Source organism: Dendropsophus ebraccatus, chromosome 3, assembly GCF_027789765.1.
Source record: "Dendropsophus ebraccatus isolate aDenEbr1 chromosome 3, aDenEbr1.pat, whole genome shotgun sequence".
NCBI classification, from domain to species: Eukaryota; Metazoa; Chordata; class Amphibia; order Anura; family Hylidae; genus Dendropsophus; species Dendropsophus ebraccatus.
In genome coordinates this window covers 182,481,069-182,508,224 of record NC_091456.1, presented here as the reverse complement: position 1 = coordinate 182,508,224, position 27,156 = coordinate 182,481,069, and the positions used below count along the sequence as shown (strand labels likewise).

General features: G+C 42.3%; 1 protein-coding gene and 1 long non-coding RNA gene across 12 annotated transcripts in view; one reads left to right on the top strand and one right to left on the bottom strand.

Annotated features, from left to right (window-relative positions):
- CELF4 (CUGBP Elav-like family member 4) overlaps positions 1 to 27,156 on the bottom strand; it is a 911,277-nt gene that overhangs the window by 447,824 nt on the left and 436,297 nt on the right. The window lies entirely within an intron of this gene.
- LOC138787513 (uncharacterized) lies at positions 6,533 to 6,972 on the top strand. Its single transcript, XR_011362390.1, has 3 exons — positions 6,533 to 6,621; positions 6,733 to 6,788; positions 6,869 to 6,972. It is a non-coding gene; the product is annotated as an uncharacterized lncRNA (long non-coding RNA).

Here is a 27,156-nt window from a genome sequence, read left to right as displayed (position 1 = left end):
CCTAACACTTTTTCCAGCCTCTACTATGACTCTCTTGGCATCCAGTGCGCTGAAAGTATTATGTGGCCCGGCAAAGTAGCAGTCAACTTCTCCCGCTCCTACAAGCCTCTGGAGACTCTTGAAACGCGTTGGTCTTAATTACACGCAATGCATTCATCAAGTGTTCACTTATTTTTCTGCTGCAATTCCGGCTGTCTCCTTAGCCCATCGCCATTTCTGTCTGAGAAGATGTATAGCGGGAAGTCAGCTTGTGTAATTATTATAGCGCCACAACTATCGCAATAACATGTTTAGTGATGCCATTCATCAGATAGAAGACTATTACATCTTGGCGCATGACTCCGGTACACTTTTGGCACCCTCCGTGGGCTTTAGTAAAAGGGCCCTGTCTCCAAGTCGCATTCTGCTTTGTGATACAACTTGGTATAAGTACAGAGGTTGTTTAGCGGATAAATTCTAGCTTGACCGATCCAGTATTTTATATAGAGAAACATGAAGTGATGGATATGATTCAGAAGAGATGGGAGAGGACAATGAAGCTACAACGTATGTCTCTTCTGCATCCCTCTTTATAGTTGCTTTATTCAGGGGGTTGATGGTGGTTGGATCATGGAAGTAGTATACAGAACCACTGTACCCATGAATAAGAGTGTAAGAAGAAACATGTCGGCTTGAACCATGTTGCTTTTGATCCTTAATATTTTAGGCTTCTATTATTCTTTAGTGTACTAAAGTGCACAAAAGGTTGGAGAGTGACCAATGCAGCCAGGAACTAGACTTAGTCATTGTATCTTGGTGCCCAAAAACCCATTCTGCTTTAGCCAGGACATGTATATTTCTGACTAAATATTGTCCCCAGATGCAAGACCATACTGAATAGCCTGAAACCCTCCTCAAATTCAGAACACTCCCTGAAATACTCTGTACTGCTGGAAAGCCAGTTCCTCACGCTACACTATGTAAGCATACTACCTCCCTGTTGCTGAAATCATTGTCAAGATTTCACTGGCAACATGGCTTTTTGAAGGGGTTATCCAGAATTAGACATATATAGCTGTTTTGCAGTTTGGTTGCAGTGGTACTGCAGTTTGGTTCCATTGAAGTGAATGGAGCCAAGTCGTAATACTCAACCTGAGGAGGGAGGTGGCGGAGACATAATTTTCTAATCCTGGATAATTCGTTTAAAGGGATACTCTAGAAAGGGGACAAAAGACCAACTAATGTCAGAAAGTTATACAGATTTGCTATTTCTATTTCAAAATCTCCAGTCTACCAGTACTTATCAGCTGCTGGATGCCATACAGGAAGTGGTATCTTCTTTGCTGCCACCTCTGTCCATGTCAGGAACTGTCCAGAGCAGAAGAGGTTTTCTATGGGGATTTGCTACTGCTCTGGACAGTTCCTGACATGGACAGAGGTGGCAGCAGAGAGCACTGTGTCAGACTGGAAAAAACACACCATTTCCTGCAGGATATTTTTTTGCCACAGTTCCCCTTTAACTCTACACTCTGCAAAAAGTAGTCACCTATAGATACTCTACTAAAACAAATTGGGGGAGATTTATGAAACATGGTGTAAAGTGAAACTGGCTTAGTTGCCCCTAGCAACCAATCAGATTCCACCTTTCATTTTTCAAGGAGTCTGTGAGGAATGAAAGGTGGAATCTGATTGGTTGCTAGGGGCAACTGAGCCAGTTTCACTTTACACCATGTTTGATAAATCTCCCCCATTGTGTACATGGTTTTTTTTTTGGGGGGGGGGAGGTCTAATATATAACCTCCTCCCCCCTTACTACTAAATTTAGTGCACTCACTGATGCTATAAGGTGCGTGATTGGCGGCTCTATATGGTGCCCATCTGGATGCCCACACTCCAGCTGGCGGGGAAGGGATGGATGTGTCTATGTAATTTCCTATCTAGAAGCCGCTGTTTCTAGACACCATTCAATGTAAAGCTTGTTTTTTCCTTCCCTCCCTGTCCTGTGCCATAGAGAATTATCACTCCCACTAAGCAGGTGTCCATGCATTTATTAACAAGCCCGCTGATCTATCACAGGCTGCCTAGTGCTGTGTAGAAAGTCACTTCTCTAATACAAGCGGCCCGGAGCTTTGATTCTGTCTCCAACCATTACGGATTTAGAAAAAAAAAAAGGGACTGTCTTCTCCTTCAATTCCTACAACAATTTTTCCAATATTGATTAGCCCACACATGAAGGAGATTTTTTTTTTTTTCTTTTCGACAAATCCCTATGTGATCAGCCAGATGGAATTTTTTATTTTTTTTTATTTTTTAAGGTTTTTTTTATTTTATTTTTTTAAACGGAGACGAGCTTCAAAGGGGATGAGGGTTTTGTGTTACTGCCGGGCTGTGATCGTCAAATCTTTCTCCAACCGTACAGAGAGAAGCAACATGTAGCTTATAGATTGTGCCTGCGGCTAATTCCATTTGAATAAATACAAGGACTGTACAAGTGATACAACAGAAAGCCAAGTTTCAGGGACCGAAAAACTTGAAAAGGAGCTTCAGAAAGAGCAATTCCCTCTTATAATGTTCCTGCAACGGCTCCGTTTAGCTTCTCCAACCTGTTGATGGGACTGGTGGGCTAGAGAGCGGGTGGTGTAAAATATGAGTAGGTAAGAACTTTAATAGGAACATTGGGGGAGATTTATCAAGCATGGTGTAAAGTAGGGATGGTCCGAACCTGCCGAGGTTCGGGTTTGTATAAGCCCGAAGGCTCGGCAGCAGATTCCCGCTGTCTGCCCGCTCCATGGAGCGGGCGGATACAGCGGGAGTAACGCCTGGAAAACTGGGATACAGCCTATGGCTATGGGTGTATCCCAGTTTTCCAGGCGGTCCTCCCGCTGTATCCGCCCGCTCCACGGAACGGGCAGACAGCGGGAGTCATTACCAAGGATTCGGGTTCTTACGAATCTGAATCAAACTCGGTTCGGACCATCCCTAGTGTGAAGTGAAACTGGCTCAGTCGCCCCTAGCAACCAATCAGATTCCACCTTTCATTTTCCAAAGAGTCTGTGAGGAATGAAAGGTGGAATCTGATTGGTTGCTAGGGGCGACTGAGCCAGTTTCACTTTACACCATGTTTGATAAATCTCCCCTATTGTGGTTATTATCATTTAAAGGGGTATTCTGCCCAAAGTAAACTTTTATGATGTAGTTTCCCTTGGGGAGAACATAACAAAACTTTCCGTGCTTCCCTGGTGTCCTTTTTCGTCATCTTTGTCATCTCCTCCACTTCTAAGATAGACTGGTCTGGCAGTAACAACCTGCTCAGCCAATCACTGAACAAGACGGGACAGCACCTCGCCAGTGATTGGCTGAGCAGGCTGTCACACCCAGATGAGTCTGTCTTGCAAGAGGAGGAGGAGTCACTCATCTGTGGACCCAAAGATGATGTTGGTGGACACCAGGGGAGTACGGAAAGTAAAGATCAGGCTGTTTGTTATATTCTTGACAGGGACAGCGACACATTATAAGTTTACATTGGGCAGTATACCCCTTTAAATATCTTTCTAATTAGTTAATTAGCGTGGAAAAACCCTTTAAGTTGATCACATGATATCCAGATCCTGAGAGATCAGCCTTAAAATGGGAGGAGACCAGGCTTTAAGTGTTCAAGTTCTCTGCAGCGCCACCACAGGATAAACTAAGTATTACAGTTTCTTTTTAAAATTAAAATGAAAGATACTGGGCGAGATCCTATTTATAACCAGTCTCCACTATGGCTCCGGGACAAGGAAACCTCCTCTACTATTAATCATATTGCAGTAAATAATTTGTTTTCTAAAGCAGACAGCCCACCTTAATGAACAAAGAGCCAAAGAGCTTGCAATTTATTGAAAAAAAAAAAAACAGCCGTTAGCGTTATTCTTCCCTCCGTTCTATCTCCGGCTTCCCGCTGTGTCTTTAATTGCTATCATGCTAATCTCTGTGTTAACGGGAATGTATCAAACTAATCACTGTTAACCCCTGGAGGGGAAGCTCAATAAGCGTCGTCCCCCGGTATCCATTCATCACCGGGCTGGACAGCCCACGGTCTGAGCTCCGTCGATACACCTTGCCATTCTTGTTAATACAATGTTACCATGGATCTGCTGTCGATCAATACCGCAGTGGGCAAGTCAATCAGGTCATCTCACAAAGATGAGAATGATACATTTGCCGTACAATGCCGGTCACATGAAAGACTGCGCTATCTGATGTCCTTCTCGTCCGGGAGCAACAGGGCGTTTGTGTAGAGAATTCAGAGACTGAGCCATGACGGCGAACATGAAAGATGGAGAGTCCTGCCATGAGCAGTGTCATGAGGACAATTTAAAGGGGAACTAATAATCAAAAGAACTGGTTTCAGAAATTTATATAGATTTGAGATCTAGGCTGGGTTCACACTGCGGTTTTTGCAGTCTGTCTTTTGTTCCTTTTTTTTTTATAATTAAAGTCAGTGGAAAAACAGATCAAAATGGATGCACAAATACATCCTTTTTTTTTTTTTTCCTTTTCTTTAAAAAAACAGATGAAAAGTGTGAACCCAGCCTTACTTGTATTTAAATATCTCCAGTCTTCCAGTACTTATCAGCTGCTGTATGTCTTGCAGAAAGTAGTGTATTCTTTCCGGCCTGACAAAGCGCTCTCTGCCGCCACTTCTGTCTAAAGCAGGAGAGATTGTCTATGGGGATTTGCTGCAGCTCTGGATAGTTCCTGACATGGACAGAGGGGGCAAAAGAGAGCACTGTGTAAGACTGGAAAGAATACACTACTTCCTGCAGGACATACAGCAACTGATAAGTACTGGAAGACTGAAGATTTTTAAATAGAAGTAAATTACAAATCTATATAACTTTTTGACACCAGTTGATTTGAAAAGAAAATTCCCCTTTAAGATATCACGCATAGGCCCTATGACAACTCTTCTAGTTCTTAACAAGTAAGTAGTTAAGGTGTGGAACTTGTATACTGTCCCTACACTAACACTGAGCTTGTAGTGTCCAGGCCAGGAAGTGTTGTCATGGGAACAGTAAAGAAAGGAATCTTCAATAAGGGTTGAGAAAAATGTCTTTTTAATCTTTACTCTGCGCTAAAGAGGCTTTTATATAATCCTTTAAAATGGCCGTAAAGTGTAACAATAAGACTCAAGCTGCGACGGAGAATGGAGAGGGAAGGGAGAATCAATGGGAAGGGCTGTAGGGGACTGAGGTGGGCAGATTTCTCAACTTTATAGACTGTAGTCTACCTAAGAATTACTATCGATACAGAGATGTAGCAGAGCTGAGTTTACGATGGACCCAGGCTCGGACTGGCCCACAGGGGAGCAGGGGAATCCCCCGGTGGGCCCTACCCATTGGTGGGCCCCTGAGCAGGAGGTCTGCATCCCTGTTTAGCAGCTTCAGGATGACATATAATCCATCAGTTAGTTTCATGGGGCTTCACCTTTCCAGAAACTTAAGTGGACGGCTGTGCTGTTTGCATAGAACAGGGATGGGGAACCTTCGGCCCTCCAGCAGTTGCAGAACTACAACTCCCATCATGCCTGGACAGCTCCTATACACTAGAACAGTGATGGGGAACCTTCAGCCTTCCAGCTGTTGCAAAACTACAACTCCCATCATGCCTGGACATGCAACAGCTGAAAGACCGAAGGTTCCCCATCCCTGGCATAGAGTGTCTGACCAGTTACTAACAGTGAGCGAGCATTGCTGGCCACATACACAGCACTGTGCAAAGTCGCTATAGTAATGTGGCGCTGGGTATATCTGGTGCATGTAGGGTGGGCCCCTAGAATAAAATATTCCCTGGTGGGCCCAAGGTACCCCAGTCCGACACTGGATGGACCCTACATAGACGGATACAGAATTCTGTACGGGATTCCTATAGACGTCCTGCTAGAAGACATTGGTTCTTTAAATTGCTTTGCCGCTTCCCAAGTACCCACATGAGATGATCTGTAAAGTGTTCCGTGATGTCAAAAACGGGAAGAAAATAAATGTCAGCGGCTCACATGGATATTTACAAGAGATATTAAACAAGCCAGACGGTGTGCAAAAAAACAGCGAGGAATTATTACACTAAATGGCAGTAATTTATAGAAACTGTTCCCAGAAATAAACAACAGTATGTTACTGTCATTATGATAGCGCGCTCACATGAGCGATGCCTATAAGAAGATATTGCCTTGCTTTATACCTCGGGGCCCATGGGGCAGGATCGCTCCTGGTGGAAGGATAATGGAGAAAATTCACCAGGCAACATAGAAGCTCATCATTATAGACCACCATGGTGTTACTGATGCCATACTGTATACTCCGCACAGTCCTTGGGAAAGGAGAGAAGAGATTCTCCAGAGTCGCTATATAATATTAAAAAACGTCTTCTCTATTCATTTAGAGCTCTTTGCATTCTTCCCTTTGCCCCAGTCCAATCGTCCTGTCTGAGCCTAATTTACATAAATGTACATGTGATTTGCAAATTTTATATTGTATATTTTTTTCTTCCCCAGATGCCTTATCCCCAGTAATCTATTCCCCTCCTGTCTCTATAGCACACCCTCAGAAGCGGCAGCAACATAAAGGACATTGTGGAACGGTAATGAGCAGTGTAAGCAGCGGGGTAAGATCTTACACACACTATGAACATGTGATTTGCATATTTTATATTGTATATTTTTTTCTCCCCCAGATACCTTATCCCCAATAATCTATTCCCCTCCTGTCTCTATAGCACACCCTCAAAAGCAGCAGCAACATGAAGGACGTTGCTGAGCGATAATGAGCAGTGTAAGCACTGGGGTGAGATCTTACGCACACTATGTACATGTGATTAAAATATTTTATATTGTATATTTTTTCTTCCCCAGATGCCTTATTCCCAGTGATCTATTCCCCTCCTGCCTCTATAGCACACCCTCAGAAGCGGCAGCAACATGAAGGATGCCGTGGAGCTGTAATGAGCAGTGTAAGCACTGAGGTGAGATCATACACACACTATGAACCTGTGAAGTCTTTCTGCTGTCTGTCTATATATGTCTGTCTGCTCCAATCCTCTTCTCTTTTGCCACCTTCATTGACTTTAATAGGCAGCATGTAACCTAATCCCTCAGTCCATTTTATCCCGGGATATGAACTTCTTTTGAGGGTGAAAGCAACATTTCTTAGATTCGCTTGTACTATTGTTTTAAGCAAAGATTGTAGAAACCACCATGTTCAAAATACTAGACAGCGCTCCATAGCATAAATCTGACAAATAACTTAGGTGAGTTAAATATGTTGGAGGTTCTCACCTAGTTAAGTTGTGCTAACTGCAGAGCACAACTCTTGTCTGAAACCACCATGGTGACATTTACCTGCCAATCTATGAGGTGGAGTTTTCTTATAGGTTAACTTATTGGACACCACCCCCATAGAAACCTTCTTCTGGGGTTCCCTCCATGTCCGATTGACACATGCATCATATGATCAGTGCATCACATGTTATATCATAACACTTTCTCTAAAATTTTGGTGGGGATGGACCTCAAAGGGGTTGTCCAAGAAAAATGTGTTAGTCATGCTGCTGGGGCTGCTGGGGCTGCTGGAGACATGTCAGTAATGTATACTTACCTGTTCACCTCCTCCGCCTCTGCCAGTTCCTGGGCTGTCCACTCAATGTTTGAAAAAGCAAAAAGCAAATGGTCACTCAGCATGGAGTCTGTACTGACCCGTCATTTCCTAAGGGAACAGGACGTCATCGGATGTTATAAAGACACTAACAGCGGCGGAGAATGGATGGCCCAGGAAACGGCAGTGATGGAACAGGTAAGTATAACTTTTTCCCAGATAACCCCTTAAGGGTACGTTCTCACTTACTGGAGCAGATCCGCAGCAGATTTGATTTAAATAACTTAACACAGCATCAAATCTGCACCATCAAATCTGCTGCGGATCCTGTAGGTGTGAACGCACCCTAAAGGGATTTTGCGGCCAAAACCGACTGATCTGTAGGGTGGAGAGCTCATCAGTCTATTCTGGCCGGAAAACCCCTTTAAGCCACTACTGTAGTCACCTCGATCACTTGATCAAAATCTATGAAGATAAGAGCCCCCAAAGTTCATAAAAGTCAACTTATTTAGAAAAAAAAAAAAATCCCCTCCTAAAGTCCCCGAAGTGGCAAGGTTGACAGCGCTAGTTAATATTGCAAAGTCTTTTCTTAAAACATTGACTGTTTGACTGGTGGGAATAAAAATGATGGCGTGATTTATACATCGCTCTCCTGTATATCTTCCATCTGATCACTCATCTCCATTCAGGAACGTCCTCAACCGCTTCATCAATATTCTTTTTTTCTACGCGCGGAGTTTGCGGAGTCTGGTTATTATGAAAATATAGGCTGCTCATCCATTAGCTGAGATATTTCACTCTTCTTTGCCCGACTGCCAATGGTCGTGCTGTGATTGTAAATGTCTCCCCATCATTAGCATTTATAACTCTATGGCAGCCACAGAAACCGGAAAACTCAAAGGGTCGTGAACCCAAGCAATAAGATGAACATTTTTCATCTTGGCTATGGATATTATAAGGCTAAAATATGCTAAGCCAATCATCCATCTACTATTATTGCTGCTAATATACAATATAAAAGGATAGCAAAAGCAATAATGAGGTCCCCGATCAGGAAGACAAGTGCACAAAACTAGTACATAAACTAATACAGGCCATCCAGCCTTCCAAAAACTACAATTCCCATCATGCCTAGATAGCCAAAGCTTTATTTCTGTCCGTAGACTATGTGACATTATCATCAGAGCTGGACTGTCCATCTGGTATATCGGGCAAATGCCAGATGGGCCAGTACCCTCTGTGGGCCGGTCCCATGTTTCATAGGCATCCAGAAAGCCAGTGTTGGACTGTACAGTGCTCCAGGGCTGTCCCAGGAATCCAGGACACCTGTCCCGGATTCCCAGGTGAGCGCCTGACAGCAAGTGGGCCTGTTCGCTCTGAAATCCTGAGCCGAGGTTTAGCCTCAGTCTGCCCTTGAGCATCAATGTCCAATCACAAACTAACCTACCGACATCACCAGACTAACCTACCACATAGACAATGTGACCTCACTGTTCTTCCTGTGTGATGTTATCATCCATTCAATAATTAACCTGCTACTTAGACTATGTGACCTCCCTCCCTGTCTTCACTTTATGACATCATCGGCCATTTACGACATAACCTACTATACAGACTATGTGAGGTCACTGTCCTCAGTGGGACATGATCTACTAGCCTACTTGGAAGACTATGTAACTTCACTGCCCCCACCCTATAACCTGCTATATAGACCCTGTGACCTCACTTCCTTCACTGTGTGACATCGTCATCCATGTGCAAAGGATCTTGTAACATAGACGCAACGACCTCAAAGCCCTCACTGTGTGACATCATCACATTAACCTACCATGTAGATAATTTGACCTCACTGTTCTCACCGTTCAGAAATGAACCTGCTACATGGACTATGTGACTTCACTGCCCCCTCTTTTGTGACATCATAAAACATAACGTGACCTCACTGCTTGTCAAATGATGCTGCCGCCTAGGCTCTGTAACCTCATAGCTCTCACTGTATGACATCATGGCCACCCAAACAGACCTATACTATCAGTAGTGTATTGTCTCCAGGGGAGATTTCTGCTATGATTTGCATAAAAATCGCTGCTTTTTACCGCAATTTTGCACAAATCAGGGCAAAACTGCAGCCAGGAGACAATGCAGTAACATTAGAGAACATACTGAAGGACCTTATCATGTGACAATGATGTCACCACAGGTCCTTTACAGGCTGCATTATGGAGGAGGAAGACTAAAGCTAGTGCTGCCATAGTAAGAGTGGGTTAGGGGGCCCAAGCTTGGTGGACAGCCCGGGGCCCCTGGTAAAGTTAATCCGTCCCTGAACATCATCCAAACACAGATGGACCTGCTGCGAGGACTCTCTGAGGTCTCTGTCTACCCTTATGCTACCTGCACACTGTACACCATCGGTAGGCACTGCCCTAGCACTGGCACCCGAATGGTTAATGATTATTATTTAGGCATGTCGCCGGCCATTATTACAGACACAAACATTAATAAACAGATTTTCGATTCGGCGTTGTCCTACCTTGTCACTTTGCATATGGAACTGTGCTGCTGAAGAACCTAAAAGGGAATCCATACGCCATTGATTTTCTGTTTGGAATCTTGGCTTGCAAAGCTTTATTAATTAGCTGTGGTCAAAGAAAATACATACCTAATGCGCTCCATCAGAGAGGCAGTGCCCCGTGCCATAGTGCCATACCGCAGCCCGTGCCAACCTGCATGGTCATCCAAGGGCAAGGCAGCCACCAAAAGCCATACATTACTCTATGCCTTATAGCAATGGATGCCTCCTGGGACATACAACTCTATATAGCAGACTCAAGGGCGCCCCCTTTGGCCTATGGTGGAAGTGGAAAAGATGCATCTGAGGACAATTCCACCAATGAGACGTCTAGTGATACTCTAGGAAAGTAACATCCATAGGGCCAGTGTCTTAGTTCATAGTGCCAGTCACTTAGTGATGCTCATAGTGCCAGTCAATTACCATCCCAATACAGTACCTAGTGGAACTAGTGCAAATACTAGTGCCTAGGCAGAAAGTTATACAGATTCATAATTTACTTCTATTTAAAAATCTGCAGTCTTCCAATACGCATCAGCTGCTGTATGTCCTGAGGGAAGTGGTATAATTTTCCCAGTGTGACACAGCGCTCTCTGCTGCCACCTCTGTCCATATCAGGAACTGTCTTTGGGGATTTGCTACTTCTCTGGACAGTTCCTGACATGGACAGAGGTGGCAGCAGAGAGCACTGTGTCAGACTGGAAAGTGTAGACCACTTCCTGCAGGGCATTCAGCAGCTGATAAGTACTGGAAGACTTAAGATTTTAAAAAAAAGCTATATAATTTTCTATAACCAGTAAAATATAAATGCCGGAGTACCCCTTTGATACATTGCCACTGCTACGTTTGCATTTGGCCCCATTCACTATGTAGTGTGAGCGCCAAACAGCTGATTGGTTGTGGTGAGTCGTGTGTCAGGATCCCACTGATCATTGATTGATGTGGACAGTTTTCAGTCTGTTTTGCCTTGAAAACCTGATACGGGTGATGTCCTCAAAACCAAATCGCTGCCCCCTGCTGTTTGGAGGAGGGTACTGCTTTCTATCTACTCACAATGATGTGTTCATCCCATTTCCAGTCTGGCACATAGTGACATCACCAGGTGACTTCCGCCCCAGTGATGACATCATACAATCTCCTCAATGCTGATTCAGCCAACATTTCCAGACAATCATAGGAATCGTGAACCATTGTGAGCTATGGATATTATAGGATAGGATATAAGTGGGAATCAACCTGACCATAGTATCATATTATAGAACAATGACTAGATGTAATGTTTATAGACAACAGGTGTGGCGGTTTTTGGAGACACCTATTCCTCTCCGCGCACAGTATAAAAGTCAATGTACATTTTACACCCTGTCACTACAAGGAAGGAAATCAGGACAGGAATCACTGGAACGTGGCTTTATCCCAGCTAATGTCCGGCTCTATCGATCCAACCTGTCAGACAGGCGCATTGACTGACATCAAAGGTTGCGACTCTAAAGGTATATTTACTCTCGCCGGCACGTGCTAATAATACCACATAAAATAACTTTGAAATGTTCTTCCTGACAGTCAAGGAGCAGATCTTATTCTGTATCTTCGCAGGTGTTTAATTTAAAGGGGTACTCCAGCAAAAAAAAAAAAAAAAAAAACAACTGGAGCCAGAAAATTATACATATTTGTGATTTACTTCTATTTAAAAATTTCCAGTCTCCCTGTTCTTATCAGCTGCTGTATGTCCTGCAGAAGGCAGTGTATTCTTTCCAGTCTGACGCAGTGCTCTCTGCTGCCACCTCTGTCCATGTCAGGAACTGTCCAGAGAAGGAGAGGTTTTCTATGAGGATTTGCTGCTGCTCTGGACACTTCCTGACATGGACAGAGGTGGCAGCAGAGAGCACTGGGTCAGACTGGAACAAATGCACCACTTCCTGCAGGACATACAGCAGCTGATAAGTACTGGAAGACTGGAGATTTTCAAACAGAAGTAAATTTCAAATCTATATAACTTTTTTATATCAGTTGATTTAAAGTACCCCTTTAACTCTTTCTGCTCCACAGCAATTGTGTTTCTCATTAAGTGACATTCCACCAGTTGAAAAACTACAAGTCCCATCATGCTCTGACAGCTGGACAGACACAGACTGGAAAACAAGGCACTAGTTGCAGCTAAGGAGCTTACTACAAAAGGAGGACATAGGATGATGGGAGTTGTAGTTTGCAGCTGGGGAGACACAGGTAAGGAAACAAGATACTAGATGGAGCTTAGGACCAGAATAAGTAGAGATGAGTGAAAGTCGAGCACACTGGGGTCCGTCCTAACCCAAGCGTGCAATATTTGATTAGCGGTGGCTGATGAAGTTGGATGCAGCCCTAGGGAGTCCTGGAAAACATGGAGACAGCAATAGGCTCAAAGTTAGTTCAACTTTATTACTAAAGATTTAACTACAGTAGCCTGTCAGGGCATGATGGGAGTTGTAGTTTTCTTCAGCTGGACAGATGCAGGCAGGGAAACAAAACCCTGGCTCAGTGGTAGGGGACCTTGGCTCTCCGGCTGTTGCAAAACGACAACTCCCATCATGCCTGGATAGCCAAAGCTTTAGCTTCGGCTGTCCAGGCATGATGGGAGTTGTCGTTTTGCAACAACCGGAGAGCCAAGGTTCCCTACCCCTGCGCTATCTGGAGCTAGGAGACTTACTACAAAACGCTGTCAGGGCATGATGGGTGTTGTAGTTTGCATCAGATGGAGAAGCCCAGGTAAGAAATTAAATACTACATAGGCTTTTGGGCCCTCAAAATGAAACTGGCTCAGTTGCCCCTAGCAACCAATCAGATTCCACCTTTCATTCCTCACAGACTCTTTGGGAAATGAAAGATGGAATCTGATTGGTTGCTAGGGGCAACTGAGCCAGTTTCACTTTACACCATGCGGTAGATTTTTCAAACATGGTGTAAAGTGAAACTGGCTCAGTTGCCCCTAGCAACCAGTTTCATTTTACACCATGATTGATAAATCTCCCCCCCAGGTGTCTATTCTATCTCCTATATGCCCATGCACTCCTCCTCCTATGAAAGCTTTGGCTATTGCAATGTTCCTGGGTCCTGAATAGAACTCAAGCTCAGCAGTGAAGACTGACACAGCAGGAATATAACAAAAGAGGACGTTGTGGCCGGTCAGGTGATCCGGATACCAATCCGGATATGGCGTCCCATAAGGAGTGACCGGGGGGCGCTACCTCCGCTGCCCTAGAAAATCATTGCCATTTTACGCAGCCACAAGGCTCTTTCCCTCAAACAGTTTAAAAGCCTTTAGAGACTATATTTGCGGGTGTTGTGAAGGACGTCTATTTATTTATTCGCTCGGACTTTGGCGTTCGCGGCCCGTGTTTTATTATGGGTTTTTATGTACATCTTTTATTGAACGCTTATTGATGGGGGAAAAATGTAATGAGATTAGACATAAAACGAGAAAATATACGGATTTTCCTGAGAGCCGCGTAGATGAATAACCTCCATCATTCACCGTTTGGTTTAAGATGCGGTGAATGGTGCATAATATTATTGAAAGCGGGTTTTCTATAGAAATGTCCTTTAATTGCCCTCTGCTGGATTCGGAGCCCGGCAGTGAGAAGGACTGACGTCTTACGCCGCCATAACTTATATTTAAAGGGGTTGTCGAGTTTAGAAAGCCAATTTTTTACATACTATAATAGAGAATTTCTGAGTTAAAGGGGTACTCTGAGGAAATTTATTTTCAAATCATCTGGTGTCAGAAAGTTATATAGATCTGTAAATTCTTAGAAAATTCCAAGTCTTCCAGTACTTATCAGCTGCTGTATGTCCTGCAGGAAGTGGTGGATTCTTTCCAGTCTGACACAGTGCTCTCTGTTGCCACCTATGTCCATGTCAGGAACTGTCCAGAGCAGTAGCAAATCCCCATAGAAAACATCTCCTTCTCTGGACAGTTCCTGACATGGAGAGAGCACTGTGTCAGACTGGAAATAATACACTACTTCCTGCAGGACATACAGCAGCTGATAAGTACTGGAAGACTGGAGATTTTTAAAGAGAAATAATGTAATAACCCTTAAATAGCTTACTGCATACAGTTATAGATCCCTATAGATTTTTAAAAAATTATTATTATTATCAATCATCTTGTTACAGGAAGTGGTTATATAAACCACACCCCTTTGGGTAAGGAACTTAAAGGGCAACTCCGTCCAAGAAAATTCTCTATCATAAAAAAATAAATAAAATAAGGAGGACAGAAATAATGATGTGGAAATGAACAAAAGTTATTGAGGGGAAAAAATTGAAAAAATATGAGAAAATTTTACTTTACTGAAAGAGTAGTAGATGCTTAGAACAAACTTCCAGTAGAGGTGGTTGGTAAATCTACAGTAAGTGAATGTGCCTGGTAAATACATATATCTATCCTTAGATAATAAGAAGGGAATAATATAAGGGCGGACTAGATGGAGCAGGGGAGCTTCATCTGCCGACTATCTTCTATGTTTCTTAGAGCCTTCCTGTAGTATATACCTCTATACACCCCGGGCCATGGAGAGGGGGCTTGGGGAGATTGAGCATCAAATTGAAATGAAGCTTCTGATCTCTGTCTTGCAGCAAGACGTGAGCAATTTGTTTGTTTCAGAAGCGCCACTCATATTCACACCAAATGGCATTTAAATGTTAATTGAGTCAGGCACTGAGGAGGCACGCCAATCACCCACAACCTTAAGGTCAAGGATTCCGTGTCTTAAAGGGGCGCTCAGCATTACTCCTCTGTGGAAGGAGAGAGAACTTAGAATTTTTGCTTTAAATCTTTACATAGCAGTTATCAGGATAGATAGATAGATAGATAGATAGATAGATAGATAGATAGATAGATAGATAGGAGATAGATAGATAGATAGATAGATAGATAGATAGATAGATAGGAGATAGATAGATAGATAGATAGATAGATAGATAGATAGGAGATAGATAGATAGATAGATAGATAGATAGATAGATAGATAGGAGATAGATAGATAGATAGATAGATAGATAGATAGATAGATAGGAGATAGATAGATAGATAGATAGATAGATAGATAGATAGATAGGAGATAGATAGATAGATAGATAGATAGATAGATAGATAGGAGATAGATAGATAGATAGATAGATAGATAGATAGATAGATAGATGATAGGAGATAGATAGATAGATAGATAGATAGATAGATAGATAGGAGATAGATAGATAGATAGATAGATAGATAGATAGATAGATAGGAGATAGATAGATAGATAGATAGATAGATAGATAGATAGATAAGAGATAGATAGATAGATAGATAGATAGATAGATAGGAGATAGATAGATAGATAGATAGATAGATAGATAGATAGATAGGAGATAGATAGATAGATAGATAGATAGATAGATAGATAGATAGATAGATAGGAGATAGATAATAGATAGATGATAGACAGGAGATAGATAGGAGATAGATAGATAGATAGATAGATAGATGATAGATAGAAGATAGATAGATAGATAGATAGATAGATGATAGATAGATAGATAGATAGATAGATAGATAGATAGAAGATAGATAGATAGATAGATAGATAGGTAGATAGGAGATAGATAGATAGATAGATAGATAATAGATAGATAGATAGGAGATAGATAGATAGGAGATAGATAGATAGGAGATAGATAGATAGATAGATAGATAGATAGATAGATAGATAGATAGATAGATAGATAGATAATAGATAGATAGATAGATAGGAGATAGATAGATAGGAGATAGATAGATAGGAGATAGATAGATAGATAGATAGATAGATAGATAGATAGATAGATAGATAGATAGATAGATAGGAGATAGATAGATAGGAGATAGATAGATAGGAGATAGATAGATAGATAGATAGATAGATAGATAGATAGATAGGAGATAGATAGATAGGAGATAGATAGATAGATAGATAATAGATAGATAGATAGATAGGAGATAGATAGATAGGAGATAGATAGATAGGAGATAGATAGATAGATAGATAGATAGGAGATAGATAGATAGGAGATAGATAGATAGATAGATAGATAGATAGATAGATAGATAGATAGATAGGAGATAGATAGGAGATAGATAGAAGATAGATAGATAGATAGATAGATAGATAGATAGATAGATAGATAGGTAGATAGATAGATAGATAATGTAAAGTTGCTTCAGGTTATATACAATAAGGTAACGTGTCTCCATCTTGCGGTGTCCTTTAGGTGAGGCCGGGCCGTGCAGACCACAGATCCCCGGGGCTGTTGCCCATAGAGGTGAGTGGTGTCTAGGAGGCGGCGGAGTGGAGCTGGCTCCTGCAGACATTGATGGAGGGAGGTCGGGATCCCCCCTGGCTGCTCCTGATGTGATGTCAGTGCGCGGTGCAGGGAGGGTGACCTTTGCCTGGCTCCGGCTCCGCTGACATGCTACAGTAAATTTGGATATAATTATACAGGATGTAGAGACATTGGGTCTTCTCGGTGGCCTGGCCTTTTCTCTCTGACCTTTAAAATCCATTCCTGAGGAAAAATCAGGTGCAGCTGCTGGAATGATATAATAAGAGGCGGACATGTTTCGGGAAATGAGAACATGATGCCGCGTCCTCTGCCCCTCCTGTTACAATAAATATAATGCTATAATCCAGTGTCTGGGGAGAGCCGGACCCTCCAGCATCTGCACTGGTAACCCCACTGTAGGACTGGGTACTAACTGGGGGCAGATATAAGCACAGGGGCCCCATACAGAAGATACCACCACCATGGTTTGGGTATCACTATTAACAGTACCTACTATGGGGTCCCAAAGGTAAGGAGACGTAGTCAGGTGCAGTATTACCACCTCTTCTATAAGTCATTAGCATCATGTATTCTATTCTTTCCTTACATCATTTATAATCTCTCAGTTTAGTTAAATGGGTTTTTTCCTCAAACATAACTTTTGATATGTTGCTGCCCATAGTGAGACTAACAATTCCTTCCATACGTGTTAATATATATTCAGTCTCCTTCCCCCAGTTCTTAGCTGCTGAAGATACAAAAATCTGTGTGAGAGCCTTTCTATTTTTCCCCCTCCTCCCCCCTCTCTTCTGAGACAGCTAATGTAAACAATTCCCTAGTCGGCTTTTTCTGCAACATTGTAGCTTCTTGAATTGCTGAAAAAGTTAATCTAAGGTCAAGTTGCTGATGAGCTCATTGTGGTGAATCCTCCCAGCATTACAAAGAAGCTACAATGTTGCAGATACAGGCTGGCAAAGACTTGTTTACATCAGCTGTCTCAGAAGGGAGGAGGAGGAGGGGGAGACGGAAAGAAAAGCTCTTGCACAGAGTTTTTGTGTCTTTAGCAGAAAGCAGCAGCTGAGAACTGGGGGAAGGAGACTGAATAGATAATAACAAGTATGGAAGGAATTGTTAGTCTCACCATGGGCAGCAACATATCAAAAGTTATGTTTGAGTGGCATACCCCTTTAACAAGAATTGTGCCACTGTTTGCTTAATTGCAGTTAAGTCTATCATCACAAGGTGGCAGTAGTGAGGTGAGGGGCATTCAGGAACTAGCACTGTGCCTTTAAGATAGATAGATAGATAGATAGATAGATAGGAGATAGATGATAAGATAGATAGATAGATAGATAGGAGATAGATAGATAGATAGATAGATAGATAGATAGATAGATAGATAATAGATAGATAGGAGATAGATAGATAGGAGATAGATAGATGATAGATAGGAGATAGATAGATAGATAGGAGATAGATAGGAGATAGATAGATAGATGGATAGATAGATAGATAGATAGATAGATAGATAGATAGATAGATAGGTAGATAGATAGATAGATAGATAGATAGATAGGAGATAGATAGATAATAGATAGATACTGTAGATAGATAGATAGGAGATAGATAGATAGATGGATAGATAGATAGATAGATAGATAGATAGGTAGATAGATAGATAGATAGATAGATAGGAGATAGATAGATAGAAGATAGATAGATAGATAGGAGATAGATAGGAGATAGATAGATAGGTAGATAGGAGATAGATAGATAATAGATAGATAGATAGGAGATAGATAGATAGAAGATAGATAGATAGATTGATAGGAGATAGATAGGAGATAGATAGATAGATAGATAGGAGATAGATAGATAATAGATAGATAGATAGGAGATAGATAGATAGAAGATAGATAGATAGATTGATAGGAGATAGATAGGAGATAGATAGATAGGAGATAGATAGATAGATAGATAGATAGATAGATAGATAGATAGATAGGAGATAGATAGATAATAGATAGTTTGCTTATTCCGTACAGACAGGATGATATGATGAGACAATAGTTTGGGATTAGTCCCCTTAGTCCTGTAATGTATTATAGATTATTATTCCCATGGATGTAACATACAGCGCAGTAACCAGCTCCAGACCCTTCTGCCCGTTCTTCCCTCCGCTCCCTCACATTAGGCCTGGAGAGAGTCAGGGAGGCCGGGCCGACCTAATTAGACACGGCTAAGGTCACTGTCTGACAGTGGGGGTCAGGAGAAGCTATCTTGCTACCCCTGCAGGGAACATACTTCCGTCCTCCTTAGGTCAGGCCCAGAGGAAGCCCCTGCAGACTCTGCGAGGATCGGCTTCACACTATACTCACAGCTATACTCTCTGCACTTCTCTCTATATGCAAATTGTCAGATGTGTGGAAAATGCTAAAAACAATGACCGGCCGGATATCTAAAGTCTCTCCAAGTAGCAAGTAGCAAAGAGCTATATCAGTCCACTGTACTGGTGTAAGTGTTACCTGAGTCTCTCTATTAAAGGGGTTGTTCATAAAAAAAAAAAATTCTTTCAAAAGAACTGGTGCCAGAAAGTGACAGAGATTTGTCATTTACTTCTATTTAAAAAATCTCCAGTTTTCCAGTACTTATCAGCTGCTGTATGTCCTGCAGGAAGTGGTGTATTCTTTCCAGTCTGACACAGTGCTCTCTGCTGCCACCTCTGTCCATGTCAGGAGAGGTTTTCTATGGAGATTTGCTATTGCTCTGGACAGTTCCTGACATGGACAGAGGTGGCAGCAGAGAGCACTGTGTCACACTGTAAAGAATTCACCACTTCCCGCAGGACATACAGCTGATAAATACTGGAAGACTGGAGATTTTTTAATAGAAGTAAATTACAAATCTCTGCTGATTTGAAAGGACAACTTGGTGTGAAATTTAATTAAAACAAACAAAAAACAGAAGAATTATGATCGCAGCTCTGCAGGCAAGTGAAAAATAACAGACAGTAACTGACGATCAGTATAATAGTAATAATAATAATATTAATAATAATAATATTATTATTATTAATAAAATTTATTTGTATAGCGCAAAGGGTTTGAAGATTTGATACTTAAAAAAATATTTATAAAAAATGTTTATATACAGGATAGGTGAGAGTTCCCCTTTAAGGGTTCGTTTACACGTACAGGATCTGCAGCAGATATGATGGCGTAGATTTTAAGTTGCAGATTCAAAGCAAATCTGCAGCTTCAAATCTGCGCCATCAAATCTGCTGCAGATCCTGTACATGTGAACGCACCCTAAATAGTGTATCTAGTCCCCGTCCTAATTCCTCCCCTCCCTCATTCACCCATCATCCACATTGCAGTAAATAAACTCAGGACTCGTCCCAATCTCCATCCCTGATAATATGTTTCCTCAAACAACGAAACGCCCCAGTTAAATAACGAGCGTCTCCAATCATTTCATTAAGAAGGAAAATAATTTTTATTTTGCGGAATCCTTGTCACCCAGTCGTGTGATTACAGATCAGGGGGAGAGGGATGGTAATTGCAGCGGAGAGGATGGAGGGATCCCAGCTCACTGCAGCTTCCTGCCCAACATTTTATCCTAAATTATCCCTCTAATATCCGAGCCATGCTGACCTCATTTACATAACGCGGGAGGACGTTCAATCACAGCGGCGGCGATGTACGGCCCACTGATAGTGATTTATTACACCACCGAAGAGGAGCCACTTACGGGGAATGCACTGACATTATCCAATGATCAAGGGGCACATAGAAGCCGACCATGTCTAATGGGGGATCCTTGGGGGGAAGAGTGCCAGACTTGGTTGGTCCCAATGGACGACAAAAATTAGTCCGGGACTCTATACTGTTGGCAAACAAGAGGGGGGGAATTGGGTCAAGGAAAAAAGTGGCACACAACCCATCAGATGAGTAAAAACCTTAAAACTTATTGCTAGTAAAAATGCATAAAAAATGTAATAATATTAACAACTGATAACAAATAATAACTAAGTAAATAATAATAATAATAATAATAATAATAATAATAATAATAATAATAATAAATAACTAAATAAATAAACACATAATAATAACTTATAAATAATGACAAATTAAATAAAAAATAATAATAAATGGTAAATCATAACAATGACTAAGTAAATAAATAAATAATAACATAATAATAGCAGATAATAATAGTTAAATAAACAAATAATAACTAATAAATAATAACGAAGTAAATTAAAAAAATAATAAATAGTAAATAACAATTACTAAGATGATGATGATAATAATAATAATAATAATAATAATAATAATAATAATAATAATAATAATAATAATAATAATTAAATAAACAAACAAACAAATAATAATATAAAAATCAAACAAAAAATGTATATAGTTCAAAACTTGGATCTGGACTTTCAAAAGTTTTCTGCCACATCTCTGATATTAATAGTGATTTTATGATCTCTGGAAGAGAGCTTGATTTACATACTGTTTTTTTTCTACTGTACTTTTTCATACTGTAGATACTTTTAAGAGATCAGAAGACATGGCCGCTTTCTTCCATAAACAGCACCACTCTTGGTCTCAGTTTGGATGTGGGGGTTTTGGAGCTCAGTTCCATAAAAGTGAATGGAACTGAAATGTAGTACCACACACAACCTGAGGACAAGGGTGGCAGTGTTTTTGCAAGAGAGTCCCCCCCCCCCCCCTAATTTTAGATAACCCCTCTGATCTGGTAACCCCTCTTGCTCTGGTAATCTGTGAAATTTCTGATGGTCCAAGTGATTTCCTTCCTTCTGGAGGACAGATGAGTTTCTTGCATAGTTAAGGGAGACCTTTTTTCCCTTTTCATATCAACTAGAATCAGAAAGTTATACAGGTTTGTAAATAACTATAATCATTTAAAAATCTCAAGTCGTCCAGTACTTATCAGCTGCTATATGTCCTGCAGGAAATGGTGTATTCTTTCCAGTCTGACACAGTGCTCTCTGCTGCCCCCCCTGTCCATGTCAGGAACGGTCCAGAGCAGCAGCAAATCCCCATAGAAAACCTCTCCTGCTCTGGACAGTTCCTGAGACGGACAGAGGTGGCAGCAGAGAGCACTGTGTCAGACTGGAGAAAATAAATAACCAATCAACTAAAAAGTCAAGACCCTGGAACAGCTCCGATACCGGAAAGATATATACATTGCACTCCATGGGGGAGATTTATCAAACATGGTGTAAAGTGAAACTGGCTCAGTTGCCCCTAGCAACCAATCAGATTCCACCTTTCATTTTCCAAAGAGTCTGTGAGGAATGAAAGGTGGAATCTGATTGGTTGCTAGGGGCAACTGAGCCAGTTTTACTTTACACCATGTTTGATAAATCTCCCCCAATCATGTGTCTTGCTGGAGACCTACGTGAGCCGCGGCGATGGTCGTAACTCTTCTCGGTTATGGCCGCCACGCTGAGTACAATTCACCAGCCTAAACACATTCTCTCCATGAGGCTCTATGGGAAAAGCCATTTTTAATTAAAAATTAATATGACATTTGTTGGAAACTATTCCCGGCAGAAACCTCCCCGCTCACAGTAGCTCCTTCCAGCCGCTAGTTAACAATCTGGCCCCTAAGTCGCTACAATTACCTTTTTTTCCAGCTATATTAAGGCAGAAGTTCTTTGTGTACGGAGCCTTTAATTAGGCAGCGACAAATGAGGATTACCCATGATGCCATGGGGCTGGCCCGCTCTCAACCCCGGGCGGCGGAGAACAAAAGTCTCAGCCTGCAGTTCAGTTGACATGACAAACTTCAGGCTGGATACAGGCCAAATAGGAAAAAAAACCAAAACTTTCCTGCCTGACTATAGCGATGGTCCATCCACTGTTTGTCATTCAGGAGGCCTGGGGTTCAGGAAAGCTGAGTGACCTCATCTACTCAGATGAGTAGAGAGTCAAGAAAAACTGTGAGCAATGTATAGGAGTAACGCTCCAGGGTGATAGACGTACTACGGGGAGGGGGGGGGGGCGCTTTAGGTGAAGGAGGAGGTTTGTGCAGGGTGGTAAAGATAAAGATTGTGGCCAAAGCTAATACAGATGTGTAAGGTGTGAGATGGCAGATGGGGTTACAAAGCTGTCCACTGATAGGTCTCCTGACCCTGTACTGTGCATGGTGCTATAAGGGTCCTGACACTGTACTGTGCATGGTGCTATAAGGGTCCTGACCCTGTACTGTGCAGGGTGCTATAGGGGTCCTGACCCTGTACTGTGCATGGTGCTATAAGGGTCCTGACCCTGTACTGTGCATGGTGCTATAAGGGTCCTGACCCTGTACTGTGCAGGGTGCTATAGGGGTCCTGACCCTGTACTGTGCATGGTGCTATAAGGGTCCTGACACTGTACTGTGCAGGGTGCTATAAGGGTCCTGACCCTGTACTGTGCAGGGTGCTATAGGGGTCCTGACCCTGTACTGTGCATGGTGCTATAAGGGTCCTGACCCTGTACTGTGCATGGTACTATAAGGGTCCTGACCCTGTACTGTGCATGGTGCTATAAGGGTCCTGACACTGTACTGTGCATAGTGCTATAGGGGTCCTGACCCTGTACTGTGCATGGTGCTATAGGGGTCCTGAAACTGTACTGTGCAGGGTGCTATAGAGGTCTTGAATCTGTATTGTGTATGCTGTTATAGTGTCCCTGTAGTGTACTGTACATGGTGCTGTACCGTCCCTGATCCTGTACTGTAAATGGTGCTGTACTGTCCCTGATCCTGTATTGTACATGGTGCTGTACTGTCCCTGATCCTGTACTTTACATGGTGCTTTACCGTCCCTGATCCTGTACTGTACATGGTGCTGTACTGTCCCTGATCCTGTATTGTACATGGTGCTGTACTGTCCCTGATCCTGTACTTTACATGGTGCTGTACTGTCCCTGATCCTGTATTGTACATGGTGCTGTACTGTCCCTGATCCTGTACTTTACATGGTGCTGTACCGTCCCTGATCCTGTATTGTACATGGTGCTGTACTGTCCCTGATCCTGTATTGTACATGGTGCTGTACTGTCCCTGATCCTGTACTTTACATGGTGCTGTACCGTCCCTGATCCTGTACTGTACATGGTGCTGTACTGTCCCTGATCCTGTACTGTACATGGTGCTGTACTGTCCCTGATCCTGTATTGTACATGGTGCAGTACTGTCCCTGATCCTGTATTGTACATGGTGCTGTACTGTCCCTGATCCTGTATTGTACATGGTGCTGTACCATCCCTGATCCTGTATTGTACATGGTGCTGTACCATCCCTGATCCTGTACTTTACATAGTTCTGTACCGTCCCTGATCCTGTATTGTACATGGTGCTGTACTTTCCCTGATCCTGTACTTTACATGGTGCTGTACTGTCCCTGATCCTGTACTGTACATGGTGCTGCACTGTGCCTAATCCTGTACTTTACATGGTGCTGTACCGTCCCTGATCCTGTATTGTACATGGTGCTGTACTGTCCCTGATCCTGTACTGTACATGGTTCTGTACCGTCCCTGATCCTGTACTTTACATGGTGCTGTACTGTCCCTGATCCTGTACTTTACATGGTGCTGTACCGTCCCTGATCCTGTACTTTACATGGTGCTGTACCGTCCCTGATCCTGTACTTTACATGGTGCTGTACTGTCCCTGATCCTGTACTTTACATGGTGCTGTACCATCCCTGATCCTGTATTATACATGGTTCTGTACCGTCCCTGATCCTGTACTTTACATGGTGCTGTACTGTCCCTGATCCTGTACTTTACATGGTTCTGTACCGTCCCTGATCCTGTACTTTACATGGTGCTGTACCGCCCTGATCCTGTACTTTACATGGTGCTGTACCGTCCCTGATCCTGTACTTTACATGGTGCTGTACCGTCCCTGATCCTGTACTTTACATGGTGCTGTACCGTCCCTGATCCTGTACTTTACATGGTGCTGTACCATCCATGTTACTGGTGTGTCCCTCACACTGACCTCTCCTTGGTACAGATGTAATTTGGAGTGAACCAGGGCAGATGCTAAACTGTTGGCAGAATCCTGTCCGCACCGTCTAACACTGAACTGTCTCTGATAGTGAACTCTCCTTGGTACAGCAACGTCCCTGCAGCTAAACTCTCTCTCTCTGATAAACTTTCCATGCTAAACTCTCTCTGATTCTGTATAGTCTTTAATGAGGAGCAGTCCTTGATGCCTGATAGTGAACTCTCCATGGTGCTGAACGCCTGTCTGTGCTGAACGCTGCTCCGCCACTTACCTATAAATAAATCATTACAAGACATCTCTGCTACCCATCACAATGCAATAGCTTTTACTTACAGTATATTATTATGGGCGGTTATCACCTCCATATACAGTATAAGAGCTAAATGCAACAGAAGATGGTGGCACCTGCACAATTGTGACTTCTGAACTTTTATACATTGGTCTAAAGGGTTAAAGGGGTATTCAACTCAAACATAACTTTTCATATGTTGCTGCCCATGGTGAGACTAACAATTCCTTCCATACTTGTTATCTATTCAGTCTCCTTCCCCCCTGTTCTGAGCTGCTGCTTTCTGCTGAAGACACAAAAATCCATGTGAGCTTTTCTCTTCGCCTCCTCCTCCCCCTTCCCTTCTAAAACAGCTGATGTAAACAAGTCCCTGACTGGCTTTATCTGCAACATTATAACTTCTTTGTAATGCTGGGCGGGATAATCTGAGGTCACTGTGATTATCTCTTCCAGCATTACAAAGAGGCTACAATGTTGCAAATAAAGCCAGTCAGAGACTTGTTTACATAATTTGTCTCAGAAATGAGGGAGGAGGGGTAGACAGAGAGAATATATTACACACATATTTTTATGTCTTCATAAAAAGCAGCATAAAAAGCAGCAGCTCAGAACTGGGGGAAGGAGACGGAATAGATAATAACAAGTATGGAAGGAATTGTCTGTCTCACCATGGGCAGCAACATATCAAAAGTGGAATACCCCTTTAATCCATTTAGTCATCAGATGATGTAACGCCACCTTCCCGGGAATGAAACGGTTATCATCCCCTGTCATTGGCTTTCTAGGTTACAATGCGGCGTATCTGAATATTGATCTTTTTGCAGCAGAAAACTAATTTCCTTCAAAACACATCAAAGATCGTCGTCTGTATGGTTCATAACCGAATCCATACAGAAGGGTTCCGGGGGATAAGCAGCGTTCTGGCTGCACAGTATTATGGGAGTCTAGATGCCTCATTCTCCAATAAAAACACCTCGGATAAGACTAGTCATTGCTTTCTATGATGCTCTATTACAGCCTTTATAATGGCCGTCCAGAATGATACTGTGTGGCACTAAATGCTGCCAGCTACCGGCCGCGCCTCATTGTCCAGGACAGGGCAAGGAATTCTCCGCTTTCTTCCTTGAGATTCAGTGACCTGACCCCATTGCAGTACACAGCGGTGTGGAGCTCGGCACATTGCCCCTGATCTTCTCTACCCTGTCTTATAATATGAGCTATAGCCCTTAGTATCCGCTCTTATTATGGCCGGCTGCACAAGGAGGAGGCAGCTCTCTGCAGCTTAGTGTGCAGAGTCAAAATAGTCACTTTTGTTTGGTAAATAATGCAGGTGTGCGCTATTATAGCCGGCAACAAGCTAGCTGCCAGAGCTAATGGTTAGTCCCTGGTGGGCAGGAATCCTTACTGGGACTTTATTTCACTTACATAGCTTTGTAGTGTTCTTGGTACTGTACTGTAATGGTCCTGATATTGTACTGTAATGGTCCTTATACTATACTGTATTAGTCCTTATACTGTACTGTAATGGTCCTGATACTCTACTGTAATGGTCCTGACACTCTACTGTAATGGTCCTGACACTCTACCGTAATGGTCCTGATACTGTACTGTAATGGTCCTGATACTCTACTGTAATGGTCCTTATACTGTACTGTAATGGTCCTGATATTCTATGTAATGGTCCTTATACTATACTGTAATGGTCCTTATACTTTACTGTAATGGTCTTTATACTATACTGTAATGGTCCTTATACTGTACTGTAATGGTCCTTATACTGTACTGTAATGGTCCTGATACTCTACTGTAAATGGTTCTATGGACCCTGGTTCTAATGTAATATTCCTGATCCTGTATTGTACATGGCGCTGTAGGTGGTCCTGATACTCTATTGTACATGGTGCTATACTGTTCCTTATACTGTACGGTACATGGTGCTGTACTGTTCCTGATCCTGTAATGCACATGGTGCTGTACTGTTTCTGATCTTGTATTGCACATGGTGCTGTAATGTTTTGATACCATAGAGTACATGGCACTATAGTGTTTCTGATCCTGCACTTAATAGTGCCATCGTGTTCCTGATACTGCAGAGTACATGGTGCTGTACTGTTTCTGATACTATAGTGCATATGGTGCTGTACTGTTCCTGATACTGTACTTACATGGTGCTGTACTGTTCCTGATAATATAGTGTATATGGTTCTGTACTGATCCTGTACTGTAAATGGTTCTGTACTGTTCCTGATACTATATCTCCAACAGTGCTATACTATTCCTGATATTGTAGAATACATGGTGTTTTAGTATTCCTAATCCTGTACTGTAAATTG